The following is a 16,759-nucleotide window of genomic DNA, read 5'->3' as shown; positions in this document are numbered from 1 at the left end:
GACACAATTTGGGAAGAAGACAACATTCACAAGAAAGCTTGAGGAAGAATGAGAGACCTGTCATTTACCAGCTATTAACCTGATAATAGAGGCAGGAGGAAAGCACCATTGGACTGTCCATCACAGCCCTTAATTCCCAGTCTATTCTCACCATAACACATATTCATCCCACTTATGCTTTGCTCCTAAAATCAGGCTTACACTCTGCAGCCTAACATAAAAGGAACACAGAAATACTTGCAAGCTTTACAAAACAACACAACTTACTATTCACAACATTAATCAATTGTCTTACATTTTACTGGGGGAAAGTCAGTAGCATAGACAATAACCATTAAAAAAAGAAAACAAATCTGTCTCTCCATCAGGTTCACTACTGCTATAAAGCAAAGAAATGAGAAAACAAAACCAAACATTCTGACAACTGTTTATAACCAAGATAGCCGGGTAAAACAAGCAATTTAAATACATTCTGGAGGCAGCAAATGTCCCTCTAAATTGCCTGCATCTGAGGGTTCACATGTACAGGCAATTCATGTAGAAATCAATGTAAAGCTCTAACTATACTTTCTATTTCTCAGTAACCCAAAGAACCTCAGCATGAATCTCACAGAAGACAAAGAGAGGCTGATACTTTTAACTTGGCACCTGTAATCTAATATAAACTGTAAAGAAAATGGATATATTTTTAAATGTTTGTCATTTGTTCCAACAACATCTGAGAAGAAAGTGCTGTAGGCCTCAGTTTCAGTGCACTCCTGTGAAGTGCTGCAAAAGAAATCCTGGTGTCAGCTCAGCCACAGCATAAAAAGCCATCATCAACAGGAAACCTCACATCCACCACACTTACCTTACTTGTTCCAGGATAAGGCTATATAGCTCCTCTGAAGTAAACACAGCAAAAACGGCTTTCATGTTTAGCACATGTAACTAGCTCACACTGCAGAAAAAGGTTCACCCTCCTTATCTGTGTGGGGGGGGGTTTGGCCCCACTTAACACCCAGAGCTTCAAGCATTTCCCTGTAATGGTGCCAAGGGAATGGTTTTTGGTAATGCCTTTGAACAAGCTCCTCTGAATGAAGACTGCAGCTGCTAATTGCAAACCATCCTAATTAAGAGGATCAGATGGCAAAATGGGGAGAGGTTAAATAACATTAAAGCTACAATGGTAAGTTTGTCCATTTCATAAAATGTTTCTATCTATAATGTTGCAAAGGATGGAAAAATCTCATTTTCTCTTGGTCAATTATTTCAGGTGTCCTAGGCAAAGCCCATACTTAATTAAACATGTGATATACATGTAGCCTTTAAAATCAGGATTACTCCTGTTTCTGAAAGACACACTGTTAATTAAAAAGAAGTTTTATGGCAGGACATTAAATAAAAGAAGTAGAAGCTCCCTGGCATAGCTCTGTTGCAAACAGCTTTCAAAACAATGAGGTTTCAGTCACAAAATGTACCATTTTTGTACACAGTAGCAATGGCAAGAGGGACAGGTAATAGGAAGGAGGCTGAGAGCTGCCCCTGATGGATGAGTGAAGCACTTCTCTGCTGTCTAGGAGGCAAGCAGAAATTGAGATGGTAACCCTGGGAATCAGTAATGCCTGTGAAATGGCTCCAGCTTCTCACCTGGGGAGCAGAGGGCTCCTGTATCCCAATATGAAATAGGATGGAATTGGCAAACCAGCACCATCCACAGCATGCACCTTGTCCTTGTCAATGCTCTGGGGCACAAGACAATGGAAGGGCCATGCAAACATGAAAGTGAGGTTAGGAAATGAGGAAAGTTAGTTTTAACTGCAAAAGAACAGATTTTATATTGGCTGCCACTAGCACTTCACTGACTGCCCCTGCAGCTTTGGCAAGGCTTTGACGAGGACTTGTGTGACAGTTTCACTGTGAGGTGAGGGAAACCTGCTGGGTGGGCTGGAGTTGCTGTGGGGTGAGGGCAGAACTGGTGAGAAAAACCCCAAGCCCTTTCTAAGAGCTCTTTGGCAGAGTGTGAAGATGTTTTTCAGAGGGTTCATCAGCATCATAGCCCAGAAGTCTGCACCTTAACCTAACCCACATAAGCAGCTGTCTTAGTCTGAGGGGACTCAGCTATCTTGAAAGATGTGCAAGAAAATCCTACATATGTAAGCTGGTGAAACAGGGGGATTTTTTGTGTCTGGTTGAACTTAAAATAAATGAATGAATAATGGTTTTGTGTGTGTTGCATGGTTTGGCTGATGTAGTTTAGGGCTGTCAGCAGCTCCTGACATTGCAGAAAGTCCTTGTAACCCTACAGCTGGGTCCAGGTGACAGAGGTGACAGTAAGCAGTGTATTTCAGAACCCTACCTATGCTCTCCTCAGGGCTGCTGGCTGCTTCAGCCCCTAGCACAGCACAGATCTGGAAAAGCATGGCTATGCCCTAAGCCCACCTTAACCCACATTTCCTTCAATCTCACTCACACATTCCAAGGAATCTAGTTACTGCTTCTCCTCTCAGTACTGAACTTATGGTGGGACCTGATTATCCTGCTCCTGGTGGATTCAAAACAGGCCCAGCAGCTGTGACTTGCACAGTGACAAGGAGGCAGGAGGCATCTTTCAAGTTTGAGGGAGACTGTATGTTTATCTGAAGAAGCTGGTATCCCTGAACTTAAAAATGAAGCATGATGCCATGAAAAATGTGCATGTCCCACATTACTTGTTCGCTTTTCCATCACGCTGTGAATGTAGGAAACACGGTCAGCCCATTTACACCTCTGTGGCTCAGTAACGAAAGTCTTTTGTGAAGGAAAAAGAAAGGGAAACCTAGAAGAGCTAAGCCTAGAAGCTAGTCATTACTATTCTTGTCAGTGGCTGTATTTCAGTGAACTTTGTCAGTCATTCATGATACTCCTTTTTGCTTTTCTTACTCCACAGCATAGTGGCACTATCCATTGAGACTGTGATTCCTTGTTGGGCTTCACAAAGAGTCAATGGTTGACCAAGAAGAGACAAAGGAGGTTTGTGAATCTGTTGAACTCAGTGGTTATTACATTTTTAGCTAAATTTGAGAGAAGGAAAATGTCATCTAGAAACAAAAGGAGCATACTCAACCGATATGTCGAAGCCTAATAAATGCTGTCTTTAATTTTGGGATTGTGAAAGGATCAATTAAATGGATGTTGCATTCCTGAATGAACCCTTGTAGTTTTTATCTATTTGTAGTATAAAAGCATTTTCCTGAGTGGCAACCAGGGGCTCAGAAACAAAGAACTCTTGAGCCCACTCTCATTTCCTTTTCCCAAAAAGCTCAAGTATGAAATAGTCTTCAGATTAAACCAGAATAAACTTAACCAAAGGAATAAATAAAGCCTCTCCACAACAGTGGCATTTCTGGCTACATGATAAAATATGTAGACAAAAGCTTCTCATTTGAAGCATTTCTAAGAGGTAAGAGTACTTCAGAAGTTGAGGACCCTTTTATTCCTCCCTTTCACAGGAAATAATTTTTCTACAGATCATAGAAAAACGTCAAGGGACATAATTTTGCTTCCCACTTTGGGGAAGGTGATAGGCTCTCCTCAGAGCCAGGAAAATAGGTGAAGTCATATGCTGACAACAAGCCTGCAGTGCAGATTCACCTGAACAGAGTTACACCATAAACCGAGCAGCCACAAAGGCACAGATGAGCCTGCCAGGACCAGCATGACTTCACCTTTGCACCACCAGGGTGGAAGAGCAGGCTTCATCCACTGCAACATTGCCCCCAGGTGATACATGTTTAGTGGAAACAGCTGGGAAAGAGAAAGAAAAAGCAGAGGGCATCACAACAAGGGTCTTTTGAGACACCAAGTGCCATGAGCCAGCTGAACTCTGCCCCAACTCAGCAGATGTGCACAGCAGGTCAGGGAGCCACACTTCTCTGGAACGAACCAGGACTGTAGTTATCCCCAAAGAAATATGTCTTTAAGGACAGCAACCATGCTCCTGGCAGCATTGCAGTTTCTTCCTGCTCTCCACAACTGATAACACATATCAGAGGCACAGATTTCAAATTCTTGTCAGTTTTTGACCCTCCAACTTCCACCATCCTCCCACAGACTTGCAAAATACCATCTACCTCCTCCTCATCTCAGAGCTAAAGTTGGTTCAGCATGTGAATATTTGCTCACTGAAGTGACAAACAGGAAAAGTTAGCTTTAATTTTGTCTGTGTGACTATCTGCTTGCCTGTGTGATGTCATTAACAATACCGGGAATCTGTAGCTCCAAAAAAATCACTAAGAGAATAAAAAGTTTCAGCACTTCCCATAAGAGGTAGACTGATCAGGATATTGGAGAAGAAAAATTAGTCATAACTTGCATTTACACAGGGCTCTTCCTAAGTGTCCAGGCACCAGAAAAGGTGGGTTCATTTTCACCCCACCTTTTTCAGGTGTGGGAAGACTACAACATGGAGAGAGAAAATGACTCCACTGAGGTCAGTCTTGAGTCACCTGTGGAGCCAGACACAGGTGCTGGGGCTTATTCATCCCATCCTCTGCCACCAACACACAGTGACTCAGCAGTGAAGCTGGTTTCAGAAACCAGCTCCAAATCCGGTTCATCGAAGTCACATGCACTGATAAAAGATGTCTGTTTATCTTATGAATAAGCTTATTCATTCATGCTCCCTTCATGACCATGTCCCTCACCTGCAGGGCATGGAGCAGAGAGATTGTCAGGCTTCTCACATTCACCAGTCCCCTTTACATAAGGAGCTTTGCAAAGCATCTGCAAATCAAAATCACATGAATCAAACCTGTGGGTGAAATAGCTAACAAGTACAGTCCTAGGGGAGAACAGGGACTATAAGGTTTCAGCTTGGTTCTAGAGAAACAAATAAGCATACACACAGTCTGTCTGCCTGACTCCAGCTTGCCTATTGCCTTCGAACCTAATAAACACCACCAAACACAACCAAACACAGAAGTGAAGTCAACTGAGATATCAGACCTTTGCAATTGCTGAAAAAATTGATAGTCACGTAAAAGAGAGATGTCAAAAATATTACCATTGTAGAAAAATTCACCTTTCATGGACCACTGAAGATTTCACATAGAAATGGTCCAACTGCAAAATATCTAATCTAAAGGATTTACTGATTTATCTGACAGAGTAATTTCTGTTAAAAAAAATGGAAAAGAGAAAGTTTCTGACAGCATAATAAAAGTTTTAAAGGAATGAAAATTAGGGGTGCCCAGACTTCCAGACACAGCATCCCTCTAAGAAATAAATCCCAAATTAGTCAGTGCCATAAATAATCCCCTAAGAGCCTATGCTTCTGAGACTGTGGGCTCAATTATTTTTGTCATGAGAGTTAGAAGAGATTAAGCAGATAGGGGCAGAGCATGCTGATTAAGGAAAAAGTGGTTTGCTCAGCAGATGTCTTGTCAAAACCACATCCTTTAATCTGAAGTACAAACACAAAGACCAGCAGTGCAATGATCTGTTTTAGCCATTAGAGCACAGAGTATTCTGGGGCAGAGCAGCAGGGAACATGAAGGAAATACAGTCATTAGGGTGCAGAGGAACTGTATGGTGAATGCCTTTCTGTGAAAGGATAAACACAGTGTTCTAGACAGTTTCCCATCAGGAGGAATTCGGGCACAGCCCTCCCCCGTTGACACCTAAGCGGGGTTGTGTTGCCCTGAAGATGCCCCAGGGATGGGTTTAGCTCTCTGCTAGACCTTCTGCAGGGAAAGGATGTTCTGTGCAGAGCCCGTGAGCCAAGCAGCAGGCTAGGAACAGCACCAGTGGTGTGACTTAACAGAAATCAGCCCAATGTTTGGGAAGCTGGAAGCAGAACAAACTCATCTCTCTCCAGAGCATTGGCAAGTGCAGAAGCTTAACTTAGCCATTGAGCTCAATTCCATGGCTGAGACTTGGTAGTCTGAAGAAATCTGTAGCCTGAGAGTCTGAAGATGAGGCTAGGAAACTGGAAATCTGAAGTTCTGTCAATGTGGTCACTCATGTGACATGTAAACTTGTCAACACGAGAAAATCTCCTTTTTTGTCAGCTGTAAAAAAATGCTTTAAAGTGTTTGTTCACACAAAATTAAAAATAGCAATTTTTTTTTTTGTCCAGGTGTTGGATAAATTAAACATGCTCTTCCACAGTTCAGAGGAGATTTTGTGCAAACAGGAGCCGTTCAGTCAGGAACCGAGACTAAAAAAGACAGTATTTTGCAATATTAATTCACAGTTCAGTCACAAAGTTGAAAGCATAAGCATAAGAAAAGTAACTTTTTTGGCAAGAGACTTGGGATAAAAAGCCCACTGCTAATTCTAGTACTTGGTTCAAGCTGTCTGCAGTCAGTACATTGCAAAAAGCTAGCCCAGGGAGTGATGGAATTTATATTTCTCTGCAAACACTTAGCTTAAGAAATACCTTTGTTTCTTCCTCCTAATGCAATTAAATTCTGTTTAGGATTTGTCAGAATTTGCTTGAAGGCTCAAATTTATGATGGGACACTAACTCATCCAAGCACATGTTGTTTAACAATATAATACAGCATGGGAACCATATCTGCATTATGAGCCCCCACAGCTCTTTCATTTGTCATTCTGAAATTCTAGATACATGGCAAAGATTATTTTCTTTACAGTATTTTATCCATCATATCTAACATTATATAAACCTCGTTCACCTGAGACTTTAAAAAATAACCCCATTTATGATGGTTGCCTTTTTTTTTTTAATCTGTTCAGTTTTCTGAACATTAGCTTGGTGGAAATCTTAATAGAGTTTGATTAAATATTAACAGTGTATTACCCATAGATGTATTTTTTCCAGCTAAATGTGTAATGACCCAAGGGTGCAAGAATGTGAGCGTGCATATATGAGCAAGTAGACACGTGCACAAAGTCATTGCCTTAAATGCAGGCATAGAATTAAGATTAAATAAACAAATAACTTCTGTCTAGGGACATGAAATCCCCGAACTGATGGGGTCTGACAAGCAGGTTTTGTCACACTGGGTGTGGAGGTCTCCTGAGGAAAGGCTTGAGGGGCTTTGCTGCAGGATGCACACAAGATGTGTAAGAGAGCACATCTCTCCTGCCACCTCATGCCCATGGAGCATCTGCAGGCACAAGCAAAGCACCTGCTGGGGAAAGGCAGAAGAGTGTGGGAAGCCTCGGGGACTCAGGCAGAAAGCATGAATCAGAACACTCTCCTCACAGGTACTGTGTCTGCACCTGAAACTGAAAGGACACTCTGAAACCCTGGCACTGGCACCCTGCCCTTCTGTCCCTGCATTTCCTGTGGGGAATGTGACTGACAAGCTCACCAGATGAGCAGCTTGAAGGTACATTGAACAAACACAAAGCTAAGGGCTATTTTCCAGTTGTCCAACTGGACTGTCACATCCAGTGCATGAGCAAAGGGAATGGGTCAGAGTGTCCAGACAGTACTTCACATTACATTACAACCCCTGGATATTATTTGGATCAAGCATCCTCTCCTGTTTAACTCCTCCCCAGCTCCAGCTCCGTGCTGCTTCTGAGAAGGAAGCAAATGTTATTGTAGCTCTGGAGGTGTCAGCCTTTCCTGATCACACAAAAATCCTTGGCAGAGTGATGATCACCCAAACCAAAAATTTAAATAAGGACATTATCTAATCTACAACATTCTTTTTGGCTTTTGAAGAAAAAAGCAGCTTCTTGTCTTATTTAAATTATATTAAAACTGTCAGTGACATTTTAACTAAAAGTTTGACCAAAGATCTTAACAAAATTTTATAAACTTCACAAAACTCATAATTTAATAAAAGTTTTTAAAAACTAGATACCTAATAAAAGTTATCTTTAGATGCATAACCAAGTACATGAACAAAATTTTAATGAAAAATAATTTCCTTGATTCAGGTAAACTGTGCTCAAAAATCCCAGTTCAGTGAGTCTTCTGCTGATCATATTGTGGCTTACATCTAGTCCATTGCTAGTTTCTAGCAGAGCAATGAACACTTTACTCTGCATTGACTGTTTAAGTTGGTGTTTGCAGAATGTAACGCAGAAGGATGTTTCTGACTGAATGCTGTAGGTTTGCCAGAGGTTTAGAAATAAGTCTTGCAAACAGTTTTTTAATTAGTATTATTGGCCTCATACTGTTCGTGTTTCTTGCTGCTCATTCCACTACAATCTGATGTACAGGTCATGTATTCTGGATAAGTGCACAGGCATAGGTATTCATGAGAATAAACAGAAACAGGCAATATGGGAAATAATGTGTTAAGAAATCTCCTGCCAGAAAAAAGGTGCAATTATTTTTGCTGGGAATGGCAAAAATTTAATGTAAGGAAATGAATCTTGAGATGGCTTTGCTGGAAAACACTCCAGCACAGAGGGGAACTGGGAGGTTAGAAACCTGTAAGGAGGAACATCTCTTTTGTGTTCTAATTTCCTTCCTTCCAGTCTGTGAATGTGTTTTGTGGATGTCAAGTATTTAATTCACAGAATGTAGAATTTTTTAATGTTTGCTCCTTCCCCCTCCACAGTCTCACTCCAGCTGCCTGCCTGGGCAGGCACTGGAGATCTACTATGAACTGGTTCACCTTTGTGAGCAAGGCACAAAAAGTGTACCTAGACAGGACTGTGGGGCTGTAAGACTCATTACATACATGAACACATGGAACATTTTGTCCTGGATATCCCAGGAAAATACATGGGTTACTTGTACAAACCTTAACTTTACTATTCACTTAAATGCACCTCAAATGACAGCTAATTTAGAAACTGTATTTCCAGCATCATCCACCTGATATATCCAGGCTTGTGGCTTCCAGGCACTGTTGTGTTTTTGCTTAATATGCTTTCAGATACAGCCTACAAGCCAGACACTTCCATCGTACACGTTATAAATGGATGCTGCACCATTTGAAGGCAGAAATTAGGTCAGAGGAAGGTGGAAAAGGCTGTTGAATAAACTATGTCAGGAAATTATTTGGGTAACAACACACTGCAGAGGGGTGATATATACCAACACACAGAATTTGCCTTTAGCTTGAAATACTGTCACATGAAACCTTCAGTCTGCATGTCAGTTCAGTCTGGGCCATTAGCCATTTCTCCCCAGTCACCCTGTTCTGGAGGCAACATCTCTCTAGAGACAGCACTGGATGATACAGTCATTATTTATCATCATGACACCCCTCCTGGGACTGGTAACAAATGGCTCCTGAAAATCTGTCAAGACCAACACTGTATTACAAAGATGGCAGAGATAGTCATTATATAATAATTCTTTTGCAAAAATGTAGTTTAAACAATGTGATATTAAAGCCTAATAGCCTATTCATCAGCAAAAAACCAAGAATAATCCTTAGACTCACTGACCCCATCAATGTTTGTCTTCTATCATGGGCCTTCAGAGCTCAGTAACTAAACTGTGTGTTCATATATGTGTATAAATACACATACACACACTTCTTGTGCTGGAAGTCAAAATCACCTTCATGCCCTGAAGAGAAACAAACCTGATGGGTGCAGGCTGTCAGAACAGCAGTAGTACTGATACTATTACTGTCTAGCTCATAGTTTAAAATTTTTTTTTCTAGTAGACAAACCAGTCACAGTGATTGGTCTTATACTGAAGTCTTTACCAAATTCAAATGTGTCTACTCCTGATTTAACCGGTTTTAGGTCCCCAAAATTCTGGGTTTAGCCATACCTACGAGCTTCCTTAGAATCTCCAGCATTTCTTTGTAACCCAGATCCCCCACTCACAAACCACAGCAGGGACTGAAGCTGCCTATGGGATTTTGCACCTACAGCAGAGTAAAATACATTACCTGATAACATCCTTACAGCTTGAATTTCCAATGTATATTTTAATCAGCATATTGCTTCCTGGAAAACTCCTGATTTTTCTTCTGATTCAAAATAAAATACAATTTTTTCCATGAATACCAAATTTCAGTCAGCACTGATAGTTTAATGCTAAGACTTAGGCATATGAGTAGTAATTTGCAAACATCTACAGATGGTACAGTATATAAAAAGAAAGATCAAAATATTACAGTTACAAAAGCCAAATGTGTTTCTGGAAAATTGGTTTGGACTCTGAGTGTTGTAGTATATTAATAAAACAGCTCTTCCTTCCTGATTATATTACTTTTTAATAGAATCAGATGTGCAAGGAATAAGTCATACTTTAACCCCACCAGAAAAGAGCAGTGTACCTTACTATCCAACTACTTGGAATTCTACTAACATTATCTTAATTACAGTTTAATTCTTGCTGCATTTGAATGACTGCTTTTCTTATACATGGAACATTTAATATTTCATTAGAAGGACCTTTACTTTTTCAAAGTTATTTTAAATTATTTGTTTTATATTTTTAACTTCATTTTTAATTTGACAAAGGAAAACACCAGTTTTTGATATCCACAAAACACCAGTTTATTTGTAACAGGCAACAACAAAAAAACCTACTACATGATATTTCTTTTTATGAAAAAAATTGAAACTATTCTTTTCAATCATAGAAAACAACCACTAAACAATGCTGTAAAGTTGATTTTTATATCTACTTTACCACTCCTCCCTCTGATACCTATATAGAGATAGTTTTGTTACACAGAAGCTCATTTTACTTTTTAGGATTTTTTTAGTCAGTTCATTGGCAGTGATTCTTTGAACAATTTAATTTCTCCAGGTTCTGCTGTTTCCTGTTACTGTTTGCCAAATGGAGAAGTACAGAATCTAAGTCTGTTAAATAAGAACTAATATTCCTGCCCATGAATAAAGCAGAGAAGCCAGAAGTCCATTGAGATGCGTATTCATTCATCTTTGAATGGCTTCGCTTTGGAAACCACAACACCAGTGCAAATCTCACAAGCTGTCCAGGGGACATTCAAAAATCTATCCACTTTATCAATACATAAAATACAGATTCAGCATTTCAGTGTAAAGTACTAGTAGAAGTAACACATTTGTTCTTCCTGCCTGGTAATTTCTACTGGGATATACACATACGGATATATATATATATATATATATATATATATTTATACACACACACCCACACATATGGGCTTTTTTGTGAGTATATGCATTACCTGTATTACCTAAAATATATGTTATATTCAGTATATGAACATTATTTATAAATGATATAATAAATATACCATATAATATGTAATATATCTATAATTTTAAAAAACATTTTATTTTCCTATAGGATTCACCAACACTCATTACATGATGCATGGCATCAACTCCGAAAAAGTCAGTTTGCAATTCAGGAGGATTTTGTTTATAAAAACGTAATATTTGCATAACTTTGCACATACTTATATGTCCAGATCTTTCCTAATCATGAATATACTTTTCTAGTTACACAAGGATTCAATATTTATTTGTTGTGCTTTTTTTCATAGGGACACTCAATGTTATTCAGTGAAAGTGCTCACTAATCTCAAGCTAAAATTGCAACACAACATGACTAGTGATGATGAGAAGAAGATCTTCTGTGACTTTTATTCCATCATCTATTGTAAAATCAGCTCTAAACTACCCTGATGACATCACTATTTAGCACTGGTGGAATATGAATGCATGTTCTTCAGAGCAGAATTTGTTTACTTGAGTGAAAGGATAATCACAGAGGGAAACACAAAGTATTATTTAACCTTCAAATTACAGACCTCAAACCATCCTTTTGTGAACAGTCTTATGCTAATGACAAATTTATTAGCATGAGTTTTCAGTGTAGAATTCACAAACATGAGGGGAAAGCTGCAAATGCAATGGATCAGAAGCCTTCATGGGAAAGTGTGCACATGCCACAGGCACACCACAGGCTGAATCACCCATCATTTCACATACCTCTGTGGTAAAATAATTGTTCTTCTTGACACTTGAGATGATATTTGGGTCAGATTCTCTGCAGCCCCAGCTCATGTCTCCTGACAGTTCCTTGCAGACTTCTGTGCTTTGCACATCCACTGCCATCCATCAGACACTGGAATGGAGTGACCACTCCCTCTGTAAAGCAGGAAAACTGTTTGCAGGGTGCTCTCCTGCAGGAACACTAACCCCAGGAACCTGGGTATATTCATCTGGAAATCTCTTCAGTAATTAGTTCAAATGGTCAGGCTTGGGAAACAATACAACCAAAAAACCTCCACAGTGCTGCACTATTGCAATTCACCAGAGGCCATGGCCACAGAGTTTGACAATGTGACCACATCAGCTGGAGTCTCCCAATAAAAGCTGCACACTTAGATCCAAACTTTCCCGAAGACAGCATGGCAAAGAATTGGATTCTGGATTGCTGGGTATAGTTAATCATACTTACTTGGACTGTTGGTGTTGAACAATTATCCAGAAGTAGTAATGCATGAAATTCCACTGACTTACATTTCAATATCACACCATCAGTAACATGGCAAGACTGTCCAGAAGACTTTCCCAAAATAAAACAGGAATGTCAATAATGTATTTAGTAAAGCTAATCATAAGTGCATTACATTGTCAGATCAAGGCTCTACTGATTACCCTGTAAGGTAATACTGCTAGTAATTATTCAAATAGTTCGGGGGACTAAGAAAATAAATAGACAAAATGCTATCCTCCATCAACCTAAAATCCCAGACCAGTTTGTCTATTGCATGGTCACTGCAAATATATTCTGCAACAGCAGAGATGTCCTGCAGTGCCTTTGAGATATAAAAACTATGGAGGAACATCTGACACACTAACAAACCTGATCACTGCATTTTTACTACACTAAACTTTTACACCCTTCGAGTGAATTTTCCCTCTCTCAACTATTAAAAGATAACTTAAGAGTCACCCCAGCCTATTTTTTGGATCAGATATCAATTTTTTACAAAATTAAGTGTCTACAGAAAACAGATTCCACTCCAGACACACTGCTATATGCAACTCTCAAATATAGTCTTGTTCATACAACAGGAAAATTGCTTTTCATAATCCAATTTGCATTAATAATGATGATTAACATACAGATCTTGAAAATATCACATCGTAATCAGTCTCTCTGTAGTGAAGGAGCAAGGATATCCACATTTGCACAATAAGGCAGTTTGCTCTTTAAAGGTCACAATTCGAGAGCCTGGGAATGAATTGAGGAATTTCTTAGCTTTGAATGCTGGGTCCAAGCCATTATGCAATATGATATGACTGACTTTAAATAAAATACTACATACAAAATTCAGGTCTATTATGTGAGTGTGCTAAAAATGACATAGGGATGCATGTCTGAGAAATAAGATTTTTCCAGGCATATATTGCAGACTGAATTTGCGATAGGTTTCTTAAGTTAGCAACTCACTCTCTAAGGATAATCACAAGGTAAAACTCTGAAAGTCCAAGCAGGCACAATTGTATTTCCTTCCCTAGGTAGCAGCAAAAAGTACATTGTGATGTTAAATATTAATATTAGGTACTTCAAATAACTGATTAAGACATATAGTGAAGCACAGGGTCACACATTCACACCAAGAATATACCAAGCACAATTGCCCAATGAAAGATAGATTATTTACATACTAGTACTCTCTAACACAATTTGTATTTAAAGCCATTTCTCTGACATGTTAAGGGAAACATGAAGAGTGGTGAGGTCATGGAGCTGTCTCAGCAGGAGCACATGTGCCCCTAGGACGGAGCCCACAGCAATAGTGTTTAAGATCATCTCTTAACAGTGTTTCCCCAGTCCAGAGGCTGAACAGAGTATCTCACAGAGCACCTCTATATCAAACACTAATTTATCCAATTCTACCTACTTTCATGTTAGTATAATGGTATTAATTGCTGTGCCAGTACCATCCTCTCCCCTAGATTAATAGTGACCTTGCAAAGGTCTAGATTTAGGAACAATTCAAACTGACTGAATTCAGAGGCAGCCAAGGGTCATGGCTTCAGAAGGACATAAAGTGATGTTGATGTACAGGAAATTAAAATATTACATCCGTTTCTTTTAGAGTAATTTTGAAAGTCATAATTGTATAACTAAAACGTTTTTCTCAGTGGTAGAAAAGCTTACACAAAAGCTTTCCGTCTGCCTGGGGTCCTTAACTCACCACTTCATTCTTCATGTGCTGTGCCCCTCACTGCTGTTTCAGAGGTATGGACTCAGCCCCTGCAATTCTGCATCGAGGGGTACTGGGAGAAGCAGCTGATGCCCTTGCAAGGCCACTGTCTGCCATTTTTGAAAGTCTGCGGAAATCCAGCTACCCAGACACAAACAGCAGCTGCTCAAGATCTTTCACTAAATTAAATGTCTCAGCATCAACACTATCCTCTCCACTACTCAGTTAACACATATTCAGACCTCTCACATTTTGAAATCCAAAACAGACGTCTGAGTGGGAGCATTTCACACATTCAGAATGAAAGCCATATACTGGATTTATTAGATTGGAAGTCCATTTCATCTGAACAGTTCAACCAGAACAGCCCTGCTCTTTTCTGGGAAGTTATTCTTGTTCTTGGGTGCATTAAGTATTGGGGTGAGGTGGGCAGTGAAGGGCTGGGAAGCAGAAACACACTTTTAACCCTCTTTGCTTCCTCATAGAGCACTTTTCAGCTCCTCAAGCATCACCTGAACCCATCTCACCACCCAACCCATCTCACTAAAGAGGCTGCTGCCACTGGTACATGCTGCAGGCTACTGGTATCACTGATGGAGGGAAGGCAGCAGCACTCCATCACCTTGGAACACTACTTCTCCATATTAAAAAAAACAAACCAAAACACAACCCACCCCCCACAATAAAAACTAGGATGCCTCAAACTGCACTATAAATTATATATATATATATAAATAAATTTTTAATAATAGTGCTGGGGTTTTCTTTGTTTCTTTGGGCTTTTTAGGGGGTGTCTTAGAGGCCAGGGTGCTTCTTTCTGTTTTTTAAATCAAGGACCCTGCACACACTTTCCCCTGGGTTTAGCTGGTCTCATCAAGGTTACTAAGTAACCTTGAGTTGTATTCAGCTTTTCTACTGTTCTTTTGAGAAGGAAATTGAATCCCTCCCATGTTTGAGAAGCCCAGCTTTCAGTTTAAATAGGATTTTTCAAGTATTAGCATATCAAACAGTGTAGTTGACAGCATGCAACATAAGATTAGCACATTTTATTTTTTTCTAAGTCTTAGCTTCCTTCTGTCCTCTTATTTCACATTTTTAGTGAGAGCAAACCAAAGGCAAGCTTAGTAGCCATCTGCAGGAGCAAGACCCTGGGTATATTTACACAACAGCTTAATTTGCTTTCAGGAATCAAAGAGTGGCTTTAATCTGCTGGGTCCTCCATGAACCTGCTGGCCCTCCAGAAGACTACAACACTTCAGACCTGACCCCTGAAAATATTTACCAGTATGGAAGAGCTGGATCCCAGAATGCCACACAGGATGTTGGAGATGTGACAGAAGCCAGGATCCTCGCCTGATCATAAATTGTTCAGGGGACAGTCAGCCAGGTCAGGTCACAGAGTATGTTAAAAGCAGCATGGAAATAGTAACTCTGCCCCATCACTGGATCGGCAGCAAGCAAAAGTGGTTGTAGACAGTATGAGTTTTAGAATCTATATTCTGCAGCAATATTTTGGGGATTTTAAATCTCATTTTAACATTTTGTTGCATATTTGATGAAAGGTTCACAAATTTAGTGTCACTGTGGAAATACTTGCATTGATTGTCAACATGTTTAAACACATTGAATGTCAAATTTGGTTACAAGTTTATTGTGGGTATGGATCTCAATGTAGAGAGTCACTAACATTCTACAAACATAAATTAATTGAGATGGAGTTCATAATTAAGAAATAATATGTATTAGTAGGATATAAGCCTCCAAAACTCAAGAAAAACCGAGTAGGTCTTTACATGCTTTTTTAACTATTACCATCTATATAGGTAACCCTTAATATCACTCCCCTGACTAGTACCAGAACAAGTCTCGTGGTATAGTTGTCATGAGACAAGACAGACAGAGGCAAATTACACTCATTTCTCAACCTCAACTATATTGCCAGGGCTGCTAGAAGCATTACTTCCTAAAAACCTCTCAAGTATGACACACATCATTACCTTCCAGGTATCCATAACTGCAGTCAGTGAAATGTTACATTACGGTGATGCCAAAGCTGCTTAATCCAGTTCTGCTTTTCCTGCATTAGGTGATTCAGTGGTTCACAAAAAAGCAGCTCCATTATGGAGCAAGGTCAGCTCCACAGTGTCCATGACAGCTCATTAAACTGTATGGCACCTGCTACCCAGACAGGAAACATGAGTGAGGCACCTCAGCTCTGAGGCTGAAGCAGCAAGGCTTCCTGAAGAAAAAAAAAAAAATCACAACAGAAATGTAGCAGGATCTTTACCTCATCTGACATCAAGAGATTTCTAGTAAAATTAAATGTGTGATTTGGTATTCCTTAAGTTGCCAGATAGACACATCTTCACATTGGAAAGCAATTAGGGTCACTCATAATCAGTGTACCCAGAGTACTCTCAGGTGAACATATCCCAAAACCACATCCCAAGTATGCACTCAGTTACACAGTTATACTGAAATCTGTGTGAAATTTTGAGAAATAAACGGAAAGCAATGTACAGACAGCCAGGGAAACTTCAAAATCTTTCAGAAGCTTCTGTCAGTTAGGTCTTTGAAATGAGTATGTTTTAAGATGTCAGACCTTTCAGTAGTTAGATCTCAAAATCATCTGCTTTTGGAGGCATTTGGGTGCTCCAGAATAACAATTTCTGAGTCTTTAAATTTGT

This window comes from Lichenostomus cassidix, chromosome 2 (assembly GCF_008360975.1).
Source record: "Lichenostomus cassidix isolate B80296 chromosome 2, HeHo_3.0, whole genome shotgun sequence".
NCBI classification, from domain to species: Eukaryota; Metazoa; Chordata; class Aves; order Passeriformes; family Meliphagidae; genus Lichenostomus; species Lichenostomus cassidix.
This window is presented reverse-complemented; position numbering follows the sequence as displayed.